Raw genomic sequence first — 19,233 nt, forward strand, 5'->3', positions numbered from 1 at the left:
GGCTTACGATCACAATGTCATCTGCAAATCGTAAATGGTTTCGGTACTCTCCATTTACATTGACTCCTTTCTGCGACCAGTCCAATCTTCTGAAAGCTTCTTCAAGGGCAGCAGTAAACAATTTCGGAGCTATTGTCTCCCTGTCGAACTGCTTTCTCGATTTTAAATTTGCTACTGTCTTTTTCTAGTCCAGACCAGGTCAACGCAATTCTAATCGTTCTGCGGATTTGGGTTCTATAATTTTTTTGACGAACAACAAATTTTCCGCGGGCTGCACATAAAATAAAACAACCTTTTAAAAATAAAAAATCACATGCCATAAAACTGATCTTATTCATTAATTTTTATTATATATCTACATCAATTAGATATTTGCTTTTCTTTGCGATCACTAATTTTTTTTTGAATCTACTTCAATGTCAGTAGCGCAATATCAATATTGGTGCTGAATTAAATTAAATTAAATTTTCTGTTTATACTCCGGAACGACCAAACGGTCAGAAGAGTTCACAAGATAGACAGAATACAAGAAACAGCACCATATTCAGCAATCACAGGCTTCAACCCAATTCACTCAAGACACGTGTACTTATGTAACCGCGCGCCTGACCACTAGGCTACGGCGGCGTTATTGAAGCTCGAGATTTACTTTTAATAAATTTCATTTTTGAAAAGAAAGTTTCACAGACGTATGTAGATCCGAAGGAGCTCAAAAGTTTTTGTGCAAAAAAAATCTTAATTTGGGATACTTTTCCGCTGTCACATACGGGTTGTAAAAGTTGATTTTGATGTAGTGTGAATGCGTTTTAATTCATTGTTGCACTGTAAATCAATTACTTCCATCTGCAGAGTTCTCGGTTCGAAGATTGTTTATGGGCTTTACGGCAACAAGGCCATAATGCGCCATCGGTTCGAAGTAAGGAAGGAGTGGTAGGGATTCAGGGAAGTACAACTGGTCTAGTGCAGCTAGTGAATGATTTCCAACTGATGTAGTTAGTAGTATAAAAATCATCGTGGGGGCCGAAAAAAAATAATGTGGAGGGCTGCGGGTTGGCCAGGCCTAGTCTAGTCTAATAAATGAGGTAGCGTTCTCATAGGTTGTTAAAATTAAAGTATCCCTATGTAGAGAGCTCTGAAGCGAGTTCTAAGGCTCGTACTGAAGATAAATTTGGACAACAGGTACAATAAAGAATGCGCTCGCCATTTATTGAAAAAAAAAAAATAGTTACAAAATTTGTCACTGTATGGCGCGTAACTATCTTATTTACGATTATGGAAATAACGTAAGCAAATAACTTACGTTATTTGCATAACCGTAAATTATTGCTACAGCGCCACTACCCAGCTTTACTGTACTCTATAAAAGCAAAGCAGTCTCTTCAAAATCATACAGTAGATGTTTGCCTGCACTACAGCAGCAATGCCAACAACGTTGCAGGAAAAGGCGCTTGTGGGGGGAGGGATTTGATTTGTTTGACGAAGGGGGTCTCAGTATTATTTATTATTATTTAATGCATGTGGCTTATTTAATTATTCCCTGTACTCTACTGTGCCCCCGCCCCCGTTTAGTCCCCTCCCACTTTACACCTGACTTGTTTGTCTCCCAGAAGATTCTAGACTCGAAGGGGGGTCTCAATATTATAAGTATTCCTCCTCTGGACTGGCTGATGTTCAAAATGACTGACAAACTCATGTGTTAAATATAACAATACTGTATTTATTGACACTTTTTACATGGTAATCAAACAACAACAAAGAACTGAGTACTTTAATCAGTGGGACCTTGTTATACTGCTACCAATTAACTGTGTACATATTTTGTAATCAAAACTACCAATTCTAATATACCATTGTGTTTCTTCATGTACCTCAACATTGGTTCCAACAGGTCGAGGTAATTATTACATCTCATAATCCACAAATCAGTGTCCCTACTGTTTAACTGTCCAAGTAGGTCAATAAGTAACAATCAGCATACAAATAGACAAATGTAAGTCACTATGTGTCCCCCTTCTAAAATTATTAAGTAATACACATACTTCAGAAAGAAATCTCTCTCTTTGGACCACAGATCAACCAGTCAACAATAATCAACCAAAATTAATTAATAATCTTCCCGTTTAACTAATCCACAATTCATTAATTAATTCTTGACACTCAATTGTCTACCTGTTTAAACAATTACCATCACAATAAATTATACTCTCAATAATTCAAAATTCTACCTTACTTCAACACTAGTTAGTAATCTACTTGCCACTTGTTATACATTCTACCTTCAATCCTTTGTTACTTAATTAATCATTTCCTTCCTAATCTACTATTATGTCAGAACTCCCCTTCCAACCACAGATTAACTTATACTTTAATGCACTACTCTTATTTCCCTACTAATTTGAATTATCTATCTGTCTCTGTCTCTCTTTGTATTCCAATTATACGTACATCTATATTTTTTTTCGTTTAACATTCTCCCCTATATTTATAACGTTCTTCTAGAGTCCTTTCCATTACCAAGTTAAGATTTTTCTGTAATTAACTAGCACTTACTCAATTCGCTGAGCATTTCTCCCTGCTAGGTTCTCTCTCTCAGCTCTGAAGCGTAGTCTGGAAGGCGAATGGTTGTTCATCCGTGGGACACATCAGTCTACCTGAGGTTCGCTCTTCCATGGGTACTGCTCTTCTGAGTTGAAAAGGATCTTTTCTTACGTCATTCTCTAGAATTCTCCTTGGGCGCTCTCCTTCCTTCCTCCATAAACAGCATCAGCTTCTCTCACTGTTGTAGTATTCATTTGTTACTGCTATGTCTTCTTTCCTCCCCAAGGACACATTCCTTCCCCAACTTTAGACAAAAAAATTTCCCAGAAGGAAATTTTTCTTCCCATTACTAAGCTATCACCCCAAACCACCATCCAAACTCGACCACGACTCTCCTCAGAAGTGCTCCAAAAAAAACTTCTCTCTCTGCTCTCTTCAAAATTCCCCCCTTTCCTCACTGACGAATCGCTGACCTTTTCATCCCTTCCCCTGTAATTCTCATTAGTCCCCTTTACTCTTCCGTGGGCGTGTCTTCCATCCTTTATATGAGAAGGCTTCCGGAATCCAGCAATTCCTAGAACTTTCTAGAAAGGTAAACGGAAGTTCCGGTCAGCCTAGAAGTTTTTTAGCATTAGCATTAGCATTAGTAGAGGCATTTGATGCAAGAAAGCAAGCTTATGCAGCATCAGCCAAAAAAAAAAAAAAAAAAAACCCACTTCCACTTCACCCCTCTGTTCGTTCAAAATACCTGTCCAGCTGAGCCTTAAACTTCTTTAGGCTATCAACTTCCATGATGGAAGTCTGTTCCACCAACCAACCACCCGCTGGCTAAAGGCAAATTTCCGCACGTCTATCCTACATCTGTCTTTCCTCAATTTGAATTTATGCCCTCTCAGGTGATTTTTCTGAGCTAGAGGAAGAATCCCATCAGCATTGAGCATGTTTAAACCATTCAAGGCTTTATACACCTCTATCAGATCACCTCGCTGGTGCCTAGTCTCCAGACACTGTAATTTGCAAAACTTAAGCCTTTCTTCGTAAGAGCACCCCTTTGTTCCATTCACCATTGTGTTTCTTCATGTACCTCAACATTGGTTCCAACAGGTCGAGGTAATTATTACATCTCATAATCCACAAATCAGTGTCCCTACTGTTTAACTGTCCAAGTAGGTCAATAAGTAACAATCAGCATACAAATAGACAAATGTAAGTCACTATGTGTCCCCCTTCCAAAATTATTATGTAATACACATACTTCAGTCAGAAATATCTCTCTTTGGACCACAGATCAACCAGTCAACAATAATCAACCAAAATTAATTAATAATCTTCCCGTTTAACTAATCCACAATTCATTAATTAATTCTTGACACTCAATTGTCTACCTGTTTAAACAATTACCATCACAATAAATTATACCCTCGCTTTGTTCCATTCACTAATCTTGTTGCCCTTCTCTGTACTCGTTCCAGCAGCCCTACATCCTTCTTGAAATGAGGCCTCCAGACCTGTATACAGTACTCTAGGTGTGGCCTGACCATCGCCTTATACAATGGAATAATCACCTCCTTATCCCTGCTGGAAAAATTCCTGTATATCATTGACAATACTCCATGAGCTACTCTTGCAGCCCGCCTGCACTGCTCAGAGAACTTCATATCTGCCTGCACAACCACCCCCAAGTCCCTTTCATTCTCTACCACTGTCAGTGTAGTACCACAGAGTTGATACGTTGCTCTGGGGTTGCTGTTTCCCATGTGTAGTACTTTACATTTGTCAATGTTAAACTTCATTTGCCACCTCTCAGCCCATCTGCTCAACCTTTCCAGATCCTGTTGCAGCAGCATAGTGTCAGTAGTGTCCTTGACAACCCTGCCAACCTTTGTATCGTCTGCAAACTTGGACATTAAGCCCGATATACCATCATCAATATCATTTATAAATACAGAAAACAATAATGGACCCAACACTGAGCCCTGAGGGACTCCACTAATAACATCAGTCCACGATGAGCAGTGTCCATTGATTGCCACTCTCTGTCTTCTCCCCTTCAACCACCCCTTTATCCATAGCAGCAATTTGCCTCCAATGTCACACTGCTCCAATTTGTGTAGCAGTCTTCCATGTGCAACAGTATCAAAAGCCTTTCTGAGATCCAAGTATATAATATCAAAGTTATTCCCTGCATCCAGTTCTTTTGTGACTGCATCATAGTATCCAATCAAGTTGGTCAGGCAAGACTTCCACTTAACAAAACCATGCTGTGTCTGAGCTATAACTGAAGTCTTGTCTAAATGATCCTGCAGTGCTTCTTTAACCAGTGCCTCCATTAATTTTCCTGGAACAGAAGTTAAGCTCACAGGTCTATAATTACTTGTGTCAGCCTTTGATCCTCCTTTGTGAATTGGGGTCACATTTGCACATTTCCAGTCTATGGGTACCTCCCCTGAGTCCAAGGGTTTGCTTACTTCCTTTGCTGCCTCCTTTAATATAACTGGATAGATCCCATCCACCCTGGGTGCCTTTCTTGTGTTTATCTTCAACAGTTTCTCCTCCACTTTACTCCCAGTTATTTCAAGATTCTGTAGCTTACTGCTAGAGTTGAATACACCTCTGGCATTCCCCTCGCAGAATAACTCCTCATGTGTGAATGTCGATGCAAAATATTCATTTAGTTTGTTTGCTACCTGAGCAGGATCATCAACACTTGACCCATCAATATCAAGTGGACCAATCTGATTCATCCCCTTCCTTCTAGAGTTTACATAAGTAAAGAACTCTTTGCTGTTTTTCTCTGCATCCCTTGCCAAGGATTTCTCGTAATCTGCCTTCGCCTGCCTAACCTCCTTTGTAACTTGGTTGCATATCAACTTGTATCTATCATAGGCTTCTGTGTCATGTGTTAATTTGTATGTATCCCATGCATTTTTCTTCTCTGCCATATGCCTCATTAGTTCATCTGACATCCATTTTGGCCTAAACCTTGAACAGTATTTCTTAGTTGGTATGTAAAGCCTAGTGGCTTCCAAGATAAGTTCTTTGAAGTTTCCAGATATTCTTTGTGACCTCACATCCACAACCATTTATTCGTCGCGCTTCACCTGCCATATTTGCCCCATGAAATTTTTAAAAGCGCACTTCATTACTCAGTGCTTTCTCTATTGCGTACTGCCCTTTTCTCAAGTGGGATTTGTTTCGGTCTGTTGTTTCTTCCGGATGGAGTGCTGCCTATGCTCAGTGTACATCAACTACGAACTGCTCCAGATCGGAGCTACTATTCTTTCGCGTGTTCGAAACGCTTCCCCCCCGTTGCTACGTTAATCCTCCTCTTACTTAAAGTAATAGGCGCAATGAGCACAATTAAGACTGGGACTTATCTGAATTATCCTATTCAAATCTACTATTATTAGTTTGGACCTGATATTTTTCAAATCGTTGTCTGTATTAAAATACTAATAATTTTTTCAATATTAATAACCATTATTAAATAACAGTTGTAAGGACAGGTCCTTACACGTGAAGCTGTACTATCAGAACAGCAACAATGCCGCTGCGGCTATCAGAGAATTCCGGCGTCAGAAGCGCATAAGGCATAAGTGGACCTATGACTGTGCTGTCCGCAAAATGATTGCGAAATTTGAAACGACAGGATATCTTGGTGTTCAATCAGGTGGAGGTCGAAAACGAGTGGACTCCTGTTGAAGATGTGGCTATGGCTGTCGTGGATTTATCAAGTCAATCTCCATGTGGTAGCACAAGTGTGCCAGCTGTTTCTTGTGAAGTGGAATGCCGTATTCCACTGTAAGGCTAGTAATGCATCAGGTGTGTACTATCCTTACAAGATGCACATGCTACAGCAGCTAAAGCATGGTGATGCAGATATCCGTTTCACATACGCACTTCAGTTTCTGGCGCAAATGACAGTAGATATCACTTGGCCATAGAACATCCTAATTTGTGATGAAGCCCACTTCTGCTTAAATGGACAAGTGAATACGCACAGCTGTCGCATTTGGGCAACAGAAAACCCTCGAGTTATCCAAGAGGTCCCGTTGCATTCTCCAAAAGTGACAGTGTGGTCCACACCACACTGTCACTTTTGGAGTAACAGCCATATTTTTTTTTTGAACAGGTAACACCGACTGGACCCCGCACCTGTTCCGTCACTGGACAGCGATATTATGAAATGTTGGCAAATTTCGCAATACTAGAGCTTCAACAACGCGGATGTCTTCAGGATACCATATTCATGCAAGATGTTGCGCTATCCCACATCCACTGTTGTGTCCAAAGATTGCTAAGGCAACACTTTACAGACGAACGGGTCATCAGCCATTGTTTCCAGACACCTTGGCCATCCTGATCACCGGACTTCACCCCATGCGACTTCCGGTTGTGGTTTTTTGAAGAACCAGGTGTATCGGAAAGGATGTTAAACTCTGGCAGATCTGAAGGACAGTATTAGACGTCATGTGCTGACTATTCCAGTTGACATGTGACGTTCTGCTAGGCGCCTCCGTAGCCAGGTGGGAAGGAGCAGCAGTGCGCAGCACACGCTTCTTGATTAGACCGGGGTTCGAGCCCGTCACCGCCAAATACAGAGGATGCGGAAAGGTCAGGGAATGACCACCGCATATCCCTGAGCAATATGGCCTTAGTTGCTAATGCTCCTAAAAACCAAAAAATAACAAATAAATAATGTTCTGCTGTAGAAAATGCGGTTCTTCGAATGGAAACTGTTGTTGACCAAGATGGAGGCCACATTGAACTTGTATCGCTGTTCAAATGATTTGTATTGCCACAGCGCCATATAGTGACAAATTTTGTAACTAATTTTTTTTTTTTCCAATAAATGGCGAGCGCATTCTTTATTATACCTGTTGTCCAACTCTTCAGTACGAGCCTTAAAACTCGCTCCATAGCCTTCTACATAGGGATGCTTTAATTTTAACAACCCTGTATTTTCTTCAAAATCATAATGTATGTGGTGTCTATGCCTTGTCTTTCCAGTGCCCGAAAAATTGCCTTATGCTGAATAGAATGAAATGCCTTCTCATAATCCACAAATGCCAAGCATAATGGTGTTTTATGTTCATTTGCTTTCTCCAATAGCTGTGATATTACGTGAAGATGATCCATAGTTGAGAATCCTAAAGCCAGCTTGCTCTTTCGTTTGCTTCTCATCAAGTATTCTTTCTGATCTGTAAGAAATGACCCTTGTGAACAACTTGTAGATGTGGGACAACAAGCTAATTGGTCTATAATTTTCAATTTCTGATTTATCTCCTTTCTTATGCAACAAAATTATGATTGCATTATTCTGCACCTTAGGCGTCACGCCTAAGGTGCGGAATAATACGCCTTTCCTAATGTATTTTGTGAAGCGTCTTGCCAGTTTCTGTGTCATGTCTCTTGCTCCCAATTTTAACAACTCTACAGTAATTTCATCTTCACCTGGGTCTTTCTGATTCTTCATTTTCATCAATGCGTGTTCTTCCTCATTAGCAAGGATATCGGGTATGTCGTATGTGTTGCTAATTTGTGATCCATCTTCCCCACTGCTGGCATCATTCCCTCCCTCCTTATATAATTCTTTATAGTAGTCTTTTGCTACTGATATTTATGAGTACACCACCGCTATTCTTCAGTTTCAGTCTCTTTCTAATGCTTTGCATAACTCAGTATACTCAATTTTTGTCTTTGTCAGTGTTTATCTTGCTCTTCATTTGTTGTCTTCGTGTCATCACGACTAGTGTTTCTTGGCTAATTTTTTCTTCTTTGGAATTCTTTTTACCGGTAGGTTTCTCGGGCTTTATCACTTTCAGAAAGCTGTTGTATTCGTAAATATCTTGGTCCTGAGAGGTCTGCAGGAGCTCAAACTTGTTCTTAAGTTGCAGTTCATACTGCTTTTTCTCCTCTTCTGTTATCTCAAAGACCTTCATATTATTTACTGGAGTCAGTTTTTTTTTCCTTTCTTTTCTTACATCTACAGGGTGATTCACTACCAGTGCGACAAACTTGCAGGAGGTGTGATTCCGATTCGTCTTTACAAAGACGAATCGGAATCACATAGTATTGCAGGTCCGAAATGCCTTCATCATGCGGTAGAGGACGTTGAACGGGAGGTCGCGTGAAAAGTGATCCCGCTGGAAGTCAGCATTTGCGAACCGCTTCTGTTGAAGAAACCAAGTAGCAAAAGTCCTCCGGAGTGGATATCCGCAGACTCCAATGATTGGACGCGTTGCAGATGATATGAACTCATTTGGTTTGTTGACAGTATCCTCCATACAGTGGATTGGAAAATACCCAATCGTTGGCGTATCGCCCGAGTACTCGTACTCGTACTCGGATTGCCTTCTGCAAGACGTAGGACATTCTCCTCATTGTCTGGCGTTCTCGTCGTTCGCTCTCGATTCATGGTACCTCTCATGAAACAACCATCTCACGTAACCTTCTGTGCACACGTGCGAAAATCGTATGATGAGGAGCACGCCTGTGCGGGAAACGTTCCTGGTACAAGCGCAGAGCGCAGCTCCATACGCGAGTTGCATGTCGGCCAGTTCAACGTTTGAATACTCGTCCATCCTACTGCCTCGGGAACCGGTTCGCAAATGCTGACTTCCAGCGGGATCGCTGTTCAGGACGGTAACATCGTTCACAATATCTTTTGTTAGTGAGGATGAAGTCGATTTCATTAGTTGTTAATCCATTTGGGCTCTTCCATGTCCACCTTCTGTTCACCTTTTTCTTGAAAAAAGTGTTCGTTACTGACATTCCTCGAGATCCTGCAAATTCCACAAGTCTTTCATTTCTTTTATCAACTCCAAAATTTCTTATAATTTTCCTTTCTGCGCTGTTTTGTCTCTTTCCAACCTTAGCATTGAAGTCACCCATAATGATGGTGTAGTGAATTTTCAGTTCATCTAGAAGTCTCTCAATTTCGATGTACATTTCTTCAACATCTTCATCATCATGGCTCGATGTTGGTGCACGTATCATTATAACCTTTAGTATGTACCTCTTAGAAATCCTGTAGTAGTCTTGACAACCTTGGTGATGTAATTTTGAATTCCAAAATGTTGTTTTTTATATCTTTATGGACCAGAAAGCCAACTGCACCTTTGCTCTTTTCATTGTTTCTGTTGGTGCATAGCAGATTTCCATTTGATAAACTTATAAGTGATTAATTTCTTCTTGTTTCAGCCAAGCTGATGATATTCCAATTCACATTTTCTAATTCCTTTTCCAGCTTTAATATCCTAGCTTCACCGATGAGCGATTTTACATTGTAACAAGCCAAGTTCAGTTTCCGCGCACGGAAGTCTGGTTTTACCCAGAGATTCTTAGCACCCTCTGCTTCCACTCTGATCCTCTTGCTACATTAAGAAGGGGAGTGAAAGCCGCTGGGGACTGAGGGCCATTTGTTTCGTGGTGTTGTCATAAAGTGCTGGAGGGTTTGGTGTTTTCCTCTTCACACTGATCAGACGTCTTGAAGGGGACCACTCTACACATTCGTTGCCACCAAATTGACGTAACGAGGTTTACCATCGTGACGGTGTGTATGAGTGACTTTTAGGGAAGCAGGCCAACCGGACTTCTCCTAAATCTTTTAAAATAAAAAAATATTGGATCCAATATCTGATAACACACAGAATGCCTGTTACCCTATTTTAACTAGCCCTTCGTCCGAATTGTATATGAAAATAATAAAATTAAATTCATTTGCTGATTTATAATTATATCAATATTATATCAAAATAGATCAGTATAATTATATCCATATAATTATAATCATAATATGTTGCTTTATTTATTCATTTATTAATCAGCATATTTAATGCAGCTAAAACTAAGCTGATAATCATAATTTTGAAATGACTATCTGAACGGTAATTTTTATTGTGTATGTGAATTTTATTTAATAAAAGTCACATATGCACTTCGAAGGCTTGCTGCTCTTAAGACTTCGAAAATTATCTTGTGCAACTCTCAGAGTTACTAAGCATGGCCACCTTTGGGTTATACCATGATCAATGTATTTAAAAAAAAAAAAAAGAAAAAAGAAAACCTGCTGGAAACCGAACCTATAGTGTACTAGCGAAGTGTCAATGTCTTCTTATGTGATGTGATAACAGACTGTCAAAACAAGAAGTTAATAAAGATAAGCTAGCCACGTGTAGGTACTCATACCACCTGTCTGAATACCAGGCGATAAAAAACGTTGACTTATCACACCGCTGAAGACAAACTATTTGAAGAAAATTGTGTAGCTGCCGAATAGCAAACAGATTGTACAGTACAGAGAAACGTTGATAAGGTAATTACGATAAATTTGGCGTCTCTTTTTTGGATATCACCAACGCGATGGAAGACATGATTATGGGGTTATGATAGGAAAAGGACCATATTTATATGGTCTGTAAATTACATGGTTTACCAATTTTCAAAAAAAAAAAAAAAATCCTCTTTCTTCCGAATTGGTATATTGAGAAAGAGTGCGTGTGTTTAGATAACAATATACTGGAACCAAACCAAACATCCAGTATCTGGTCGCTGTTGCAGGTGGACGCTTAAAGCGCGGCGTTGTGAACGCCCAGTTTTACAGGAAGCAGAGGGAAAAGACTTATAAACTAGACAGGCGCTTCCAACGCCGCGTTGGAGCTGCGTTCACGCCTGCTGACACCGTCGGAGACGTTGAAAGCGACTTAGCATTTATATTACCTGAGGCGAGATTCCCCGTGCATGTGGTGGTTGGCCTTCATCCTGCATTCGTTTGTTTGTTATTATTTGGAGAAGACGATGTTTGACACCGAGAAATTTATCTGGGAGGTGGAAAAGGAGGCCTGCCTCATGCAACACGGCATTAAAGGATTACCCCAGAGGACTAACAAAGGGTTTTAATGAAATTTATTAGATGTGAGGGAAAGTATTAAATAATTTAAAAAATCTTTTGATTACCACATACATTTAATTCAAATTTGTTGTACATAGTTTCTTATTTTTCACAATTTTGATTTTCTACTTAATACTAATATTTATTTTAAAAAAATAGGATAAATTTTATTGTAATTATGTTCTAGTATTTTGCCATGAAAGGGCGCCGCACCGTTGAAATATGTAATCCCTTATTGGCGAGCCTGAAGACCACCCTCCAGCTTCTTTCGTTTCCATTCTCTCTTCCATCTCAGAAGTTAATGTGTTTTCAAAAACATATCCATCCCTTCTCACAAAATTATGCAATATGTAACAATTTTTTATTAAGTCGATAGCAGAACGGGTATTCAGTAATATGCTAGAGTGAAAAATTCGCAACTTATTGCTCAGTATTCCAAACGTGCATTCTACAAGTCGCCTTCCTCAAGTAAATCTATAATTGAAAATTCTTCGCCGAATGCTCAAATTTTTTGATGGGTATGGTAGTATTAAATTTTCAGTCAGTCCAAATGCTTCGTCCCTTACAAAAACAAATGACATTGCCAGCTCATTTGTAGCATAAGAGCTCTATTTAATGGCAAATTAAGATGTTTCATTAGCAATCTTCTTCCAAATTTTGAATTTTTAAAAATGTTCGAATCGCCATCGCGTCCATAAGCACCAACATCTGTTGCGGTGAACCAGTAGTTTGTATTGATTTCTTCGCTAATTAACATTAGAAGTTCATCAAAACTCTGTATCGACATTCTGTAAAGTAAAAAAATAAACTTCTCGGGAAGCTTCCTATGTGTTTCAGACGTAATGTAAAACTGTCCTGTTTTTAATCTAATTGGATTTGCTGGATGAATCCGCCATCGTTGTTTTCTTTTTCTACTCGCAATCAACTATAAACATAAATGCATAATACATCCAACTTGAACAACAACATCCGTCCCAAAACTGAGACTAGAAAAAGTTAGTCGCTGGTAGTATCGAATGAAACATTAGAAACGTCCCTTCTAGTTTGAAATGATCTGACGTAAGAAACGCTAAGTGTAGTTTGCTGTTTTGGAGGCGTTTACAACGCCAGCGCTTTAAGTGCCGTCTAGTTTAGCCCACGCATCAGCGATTAAGATCATATTGCACTATATATAATTATTATTATCATCTGTTTATTCCACAAAGTTCCGGAACCACCACTGGATGACTAAGTGCCAGAAGGATGCTAATTACATAGCAGGGTACGAGATACTACGGGCAGTGGGTTACATATACAGCCAGGCCTCGCATAACGTGAGTTCGATTAACGCGATTTTCAGTTAACGCTATTTGAAAAATTATACCACTTTTCACTTTACACGATGCAAATTTCCAGTTAACGCGATCTTTTTTTTTTTTTTTTTTTTTTTTTTTTTATGCGATAGTTGAAAAAGATTTGAATCGCGCGTTAAGCTTACCGCGAGTCGTACGGTCAATAAACAAACGTTTGCCTGATGCCCGCCTCGGTGTGTTCCATCAACCATCGGAAGAAGACGTGTTACTTGTTTGTCTCCTGCTAATAAAGTCAATGCACACTTGCATAAAAATTCAAAAATTTTTTAATGAGCCAGATGAAAATGTTACCGCGGAGATAACGGTAAAAGAATCAGATGAAATCTTTCGTATCGCATAGAACCTCAAACAAAAGGTTTGAGGTTCTCTGCGATAGGCCGCCGTAGCCTAGTGGTCAGGCGCGCTGGTGCATAAGTACACGTGCCTTGAGTGACCGGGGTTCAAGCCCGTGACTACTGAATACGGTGCTGTTTCTTGTATTCTGTCTATTTGTGAACTCCTCTGACCGTTTGGTCGTCCCGGAGTATAAACAGAAAATTTATTATTATATTTATTTCGCCAGGGCCCAGAGAAGAGAAGGCTATCGGAAATTGATTAATGAAAAGAGAAAGTCAACACTGTTCACATATTTCCGCAACAGTCATTTCTTCATTGTGTATTTTATGTCAGAGGTTCCCAAACTTTCTCGGTTCACGGCGCCCTTAGTGTCTCAGTAATTTTTTCAAGGCGCATCCAGACCAAAAGAAATACCTAACAGTTCCATTTAGTAGTTAGGTCCAAACAACTTAATAAGAAATGCTGAAACTGTGAACTACCTCGAGCTAGTAGTTCGCGCGGTGTCCGACAGATGTCGAGTATCGCTGTGTTTCCCTCGAAAATTTTAAATATTCCGCGGCGCACAGTTTGGGAACTGCTGTTTTATGCAATAAACATTTAATTCCATAATTATTTTCATTATCTTTTACATTGTATACAATTAAAAAGTTATTTTTAAAATTCTTTATGGACATTCCAGAAGGTCAAGGACCAATTACAATTTTTCCTATTGATTATAATATTGGATTAACGCGTTTCCATTTTGCGCGATGCGCTCGCGGGACGAATTAATCGCGTTAATCGAGGCCACCCTGTACTGAACACGTAGTCGCGTCCCGAAAATACATTTTATATATATTTACACATTAATAATTCTGTTTTTTTTTTTTTATTATTATTATTATTTATTTATTTATTTATTTGTTTGCTATCCATCCTGGATTGGGACTTTCCTGGGCCGGAACAGTCCTTCTCCTCTTTACTCCTTCCCTCTCTTCATCTTATACAAGTTTTTCTTTCTTCCCTGGGAACTCTTCCCCAGGGAGGAGGGCGTGCAGATAGTAGGGGAGGCCTTGCCCTTCTTCTGCTAGGGACGAGTACCTGGAGGAATCGTCCAGGTGATCACTCCTTCCAGGTAGCCAACAGGCCAAAACACAACATCACGCTACAGAACACACACACATAAGCTCACAAACACAGTTTTTCTTTCCTATCACTTTCTCACGTGCGGGATGAAAAGCTTTTTTTTTTTTTTTTTTTCCTCCCTCTCTCCCCTTCCTTTTCATCTATCTTCATCCAATCTGGGATATTCCTGTGTGGATTTGGTTTGGAAAAAAAAAAAATATATATATTATTTATTTTTATAAGACACACACCGGCCTTACCTTTACAGAGTCTATAAAAACTGAACAGAGCAACGAGGCGGAGATGAACTTCTGTTCTAGGAGCCGCCCATACAAAAACACAAAAATAAAAAAAAATAATAATAATAATTCTGTATATACATTATGCAAATCATATACAGGGTGTTTCAGTTAAACGTTTCAGAACTTCTAAGAGGGGTAGGGTACATCCTGACAACTCGAAATCATACTGTATAGCAATGTGGGGTCGGAAATGCTTTCCTGAAGCGGTGTTGTACACAGAAGCACCATAAAGAAAAGAGACCGTAAGTGAGAAATCGTTTTAATAATACATGAAAAGAAGCAAAAGGTACATGGATTAAAGTAAGTGTTCGAAGTTTCTTCCACGGGCTACAATGCACGCCTCACATCTCCGACGCATGGACATCCGAACATTCTGGAATACTCCAGGCGAATTTCGAATTTCTTGAACAAGAACGCCAAGTTAGTAGGATGGATGATTACACGAACGCAGAGTTAGCCGATATGCATTTGGCGTACGGGGCTGCAAATGGTAGTGGGCCAGCCGCACAGCGTTTGTACGCGGAACGATATCCGACGAGGCGTATTCCTAGCCATAATATCTTTGCAAGACTGCACCAGAGGTTAGCTGAGAGAGGTTCATTTGAAAGAGCTGACAGGGACAGGGTAAGAACAGCACGGACTCCAGCCGTCGAACAGAATGTGCTGCAGTATGTACAGGGGAATCCAAGAACGAGTACACGAAGTCTAGCAAACGCAGTCGGGGTTTCCCATTGCAGCGTCTGGAGGATTCTCCGAGAACAAGACATGCATCCGTTTCACGTGCAGCGTGTACAGATACAGCAACCGGAGGATTATGCACTCCCCTTTTTCCTGCTGAAGTGTTGTCTTCCGATGAGGCATCCTTCACAAGGGAAGGAATTTTCAACACGCATAACGACCATATCTGGGCGGTCGAGAACCCGCATGCAATACGACGTCGTGCAGCACAGATTCGATTTTCGGTCAATGTATGGGCCGGTATTATGGGAGATCACCTCATCGGACCTTACCTGTTACCGTGTCGTCTAACCGGACCTATCTACTTGATCTTTCTGCAGCAAGTATTGCCACAACTTTTGAGAGATGAACAGATTTCTGCATCGACGCAACAGACAATGTGGTTCCAACACGATGGAGCTCCTGCCCATTATAGCGGAGATGTTCGTAACTACCTGGATGTCACATTTGATCAACAGTGGATCCGACGTGGTGGTCCCGTGCGTTGGCCTGCTCGGTAACCCGACCTATCATGTCTTGATTTTTATTTCTGGGGTCATATGAAATCGCTAGTTTATGACACCCGTGTTGACAATGCTGAGGAGCTGGTTGCAAGAATCGCAGTAGCTGCCGAAGATATTCGAAATTCGCCTGGAGTATTCCAGAATGTTCGGATGTCCATGCGTCGGAGATGTGAGGCGTGCATTGTAGCCCGTGGAAGAAACTTCGAACACTTACTTTAATCCATGTACCTTTTGCTTCTTTTCATGTATTATTAAAACGATTTCTCACTTACGGTCTCTTTTCTTTATGGTGCTTCTGTGTACAACACCGCTTCAGGAAAGCATTTCCGACCCCACATTGCTATATGATTTCGAGTTGTCAGGATGTACCCTACCCCTCTTAGAAGTTCTGAAACGTTTAACTGAAACACCCTGTATTTACAATTTGTAATTCCATATATAAATTACAGTATACGAATATTTACACAATTTTAATGACATACCCACCAATTTTCACAGCGTTATCCTAACCGTTTTGACGCTATAGTCTCCTGAATAGGGAAACTTATTTTAAGACCACCCGGTATATAATAGCCTAGAGTGTTGAAATAAATAATTGAAGGAAAGTGAGAAGTAGTATACGATGGAAGGCTATACAATTTGTATTCGAGTTATCCGAGATCGCGTAATTTCCTGTCCGCACTAGTGACGGTCCTGGATAATGTCCCTAGATCAGATAGGAAATTACGCTCTCGAATAAATAACATGAGTACAAACTTTTTAAGAAAACCAAACATAAATAAAACAGAGAGAGAGATAATATTTATTGCTCTTCACGGCCATAAAGCCAGGGGTTTACAGCCTCCCGAAACTTCCGGGATAATCAAACAATTATTTACAAAAAAAAAAGGTAATTATACAAACGAAAACATATTTTAATATAAAGGAGAGAGCTCCTCACGAGAGTTAGGTCTGATTGAGCTGGCTTAACATCGAAATAAGATCACCAGCTCAATCAGACAGGAACAGATGCAAGGCACACATCAGTCTGCTAGTCAATTATGACTAGCAGGACTAATCAGTCATTGCTGATTAGTCCTGCTAGTCATAATTTTTTTCCGGTAAGTCCGGTCAACAGCGAATTTGTTCAGGTCGGCGTCAAGTGCCTGGGTTTGCTTGAGCATTTGCTGAGGGAGGAACCTTTCCGAGAGATGGAGTCGTGCTGAATGCGAGTAGAGCTCGGGAATCGGCTCTAAGGGCAGCAGGTGGAATCCTCCAGCCATAGGTATCCCAGAATGAAGGTGTTGCAATTATGCCTGTTATCATCTGGACTGTTGCTAGGAGGCGTTGGTCGTCGACTAAGGTAGGAAGCCGTGGAATCCCGAGAGAGTCGGCAAGCTGCGTGGTGCGAATCAGAGCTGGAAGATTGTGCTTCCTGTTGGCCCACTTTAGGAGCCAGAATTCTGCGGCATAGAGTGGTTTCTTTATTGATGGTGCCACTGACGCCCAAATTTCAGCAGCATAGAGTAAAGGTGGAAAGATAACTGTTCCTATGTACTGCACGGTTGTCTTTTTATCGGTGATGTGTAGGAGATGTTGTTTTGCTATGTGGGCGTCAAATCGAAGTTTGGAGTCGAATACAACGCCGAGATCACGATGGCCGGACACAATTGGGATGAGGGTGTTGCCGACCGAAGGCTGGAGAGATGAAGGAGTTTGCTTCAATGAATATACCATGAATTCGGACAGCAGGCTTGATCTTGAGCCCAAACTGGCAGAGGTAAGATGTGACTGCGGTGAGAGTGTTGTTAATTTCCGCTTTTACCAGATCTAGGTCTTGACCGGGGATGATGGGAGTGAGCATTTTGAGATCATCCGCATAGTTCAGTAGACACCGAGAATGTGCAACCAGTGGTGAGATAATAAATGAAAACAGAAGTCCCGAAAGTACCCCTACCTTCGGGTTCGAGAGTAACTGGTTGAAGATAATTAAAAGTGGTTGAATAATGTACGGACTTATGCATTTGCATGAATTAGGGAACTCGATCATCACCGGTGGTTGACGAGGGAGGTAGAGAATTGATGACTATGATCAGCTGTTGTTTTATGATATGAATGATAATCAACACTTCGTGCTGGGTGGGCTCTGTTGGTAGAGCCAGATCTGAGTTTGGCATAGGATTACGGTTAAATCTTGTGACGAAATCGAGCCACAATTCAGGATCAAGTTGCAAAGGAGAGTGAAGGTTCACTTTCTTGTATTGAATTTTTCCTTTAGCCAGATCAATAACGTACAATTTGATTGCCTCAGATTTCAGGCGGTTAAATTGAGCCCGTGCCTTTGAATAAACGATGCGATCATTGACATTTTGCGACTGTTTCCATGTGTAATGGAGCTGTTGCTTCAGCTGGAAACTCATTTTGAGTTCTGAATTCCACGAAAGTCTTGTATATGAACTGATTGTGATTTTTTTAAAGGCAGCATATTTGGCAACCGTGTTGATCCATTTTGTGAGAATTTTCACAGCTAGTTTTGGGTCACAAGTCTCTAAGGCTACCCAGGGAATGAGAGAGGCGGCTCTAATGCACTTATCTACATCAAGTAAGTTGGAGCTAGTGATGTCAACCTTTTTTGTTGTCCTTCCTTCTAATTTGGGAGCTGGCAGATATGCATTCAAATGGCGTTTCTGCAATGTAATCAAGGGTGCAAGGGATAGAGGCTAGAACTAGATCTAAGAGGTTATTCCCCCTGGTTGGAGCTTCATTAATAAGTTGTAGGTCAGCACATCTCAAGTGTGCAAGAAGATCCTTTTTCAGATTAGATAACTGAGGAGGTAAATTGAAGTCACCACAAATTAAGTGAGAAGCTGTGGGATGCAGCTGATTGATTAACCAGTTGGATACTTCAAGGACGATTTGCTGGGAAGGCGTTGGGGGTATATACACCACACAGATGTCAAACGTCACGAAGTTGTGTCCTAACGTAATGAGGATTGCTTCGTGATTGGGGAGTTGCTGGATTTATTATCCAATAGCTTGAAAGCAGATTTCTTGTAAAATATTGCGACGCCTCCACCCTTGCGTGCAATCCGAGATGTGAATACGACCCCATAATCAGCTGGGGCAGCTGCCGCTAGGAAATCTTGATCATCATTGAGCCAGGTTTCGGTGATGGCAAGCAGTCAAACTATCAGGGGAGCAGAATTTGCTCCATAGTGTCAAGCTTGTTCCTAAGACTATGCACATTCTGATAAAAGATGGTGCGGGTAGGTACTATAGGTACTTTGATGCGGACGGTGGTCTCTGACATGGCACTACTCGATTCAGCAGGGTGTGTCTAGGATTGACGAGCACCGGGATCGGCATATTGGTGTTTTGTGTCTGTGCTTCTGGTTGCGGTAACGAGATCTGTGATTGCTATGAATCAGGGTACCATTGGTGGAAGTCCTTTCCATTATTTCTATATCGCTGCCCTTTATCCCAGAGAT

The sequence above is a fragment of the Mastigoproctus giganteus genome, chromosome 8 (assembly GCF_048544385.1).
Source record: "Mastigoproctus giganteus isolate SK-2022 chromosome 8, ASM4854438v1, whole genome shotgun sequence".
Lineage (NCBI taxonomy): Eukaryota > Metazoa > Arthropoda > Arachnida > Uropygi > Thelyphonidae > Mastigoproctus > Mastigoproctus giganteus.